Here is a 1,323-nt window from a genome sequence, read left to right on the forward strand (position 1 = left end):
ATGGGGCGCTCTTCTCTTCGCGTCTTTGGGTCGACGTGCCCTCATGCCTCGAAGATGGATTTTCCTGCTATTATCTAAATAAAATAGAGCTGTGACACTGAACTGTAACCCTGATTTATTTAAGAGCTGTAACACGGTCCAGTCGAGATCTGAGAGCTATAACACAGTCTGTCCAAGACCCGAGAGCTGTGACCGGCCAAGGGGGCTTTAATGTCCATCACTCCAAACTTTTGTTGTTATGAGACAAAGAACCAAGGAGCATACACTGGCCTGACACTCCCATGGGAAATATAGTTAGATTATGCAAGCTTCTGGTCACATTTTTATCAACTGATCAAGATCAGTAAGCCTGTTTCATGTGTATTTCTATTTAAGGATAACTTAATTTAATATATATTGTTGATTCATTAGCTAACAACACTGTAACTCATATCTGAACAAAGCTTCTTTAACACACATGCTTTCTCTGTAAAGCACATCACAACCTTTTTATGGCTAAGGGGGCATTTTAAACAGTGAAATTACCAGTGAAAACTGCAAAAATACAAAAAGCATGGCACTAAATAGAATAAGAAAAGTATACTTCTTTACAGTATGTAAACTGAATCATGGCACCTTATTCAACCTCAGCTGGGAATGCACCCACAGGGCAGCTCAAATTTTGCTGCTCTGTTTTCTGTGTGTGGCTTCCCTGGGGGCTGAGATGGTAAAGAATCTGCCTACAGTGCAGGAGATGTGGGTTCAATCCCTGGGTTGGGAAGATTCCTTGGAGAAGGGAATGGCAACCCACTCCAGTATTTTTGCCTGGAGAATCCAATGGACAGAGGAGTCTAGTGGGCTATAGTCCATGGGGTTGCAAAGAGTTGGACACAACTGAGCACCTAAGTGCACACACACACACACACATATATATACACAAATGGTCATGAAAACACTTTGAGAATTGATTGTGGGATTATAAATTAATTTTCATGAGTAGGTGAGCTCACAAATACAGAATACACAAATGAGGAGGATTAACTGTAAATATTTGCTGTTTTAGTTTACTAAGAATTGGGGTTTCTTACTCTGCAGCAGGACATCAATAGTATGCATACCCTAAATACATGCACCCAGTTTTGCAGAGTAATGATCTATACACAGAAAAGGACCTGAAACAAAAAATTCCAGAATAAATAGCTTTGGGTATGTCTTTATGGGTGTTCTTTCAGTGCCTTTGTTTCATGGCATTTTCTGATTTTTCCTGAAATAAGTGTGTATTTCTTTGTGATAAGAAAACATAATAAAGGAGACATTTAAAATTATATTGTTTGATGTGTCTGT

The sequence above is a fragment of the Odocoileus virginianus genome, chromosome 2 (genome assembly GCF_023699985.2).
Source record: "Odocoileus virginianus isolate 20LAN1187 ecotype Illinois chromosome 2, Ovbor_1.2, whole genome shotgun sequence".
Lineage (NCBI taxonomy): Eukaryota > Metazoa > Chordata > Mammalia > Artiodactyla > Cervidae > Odocoileus > Odocoileus virginianus.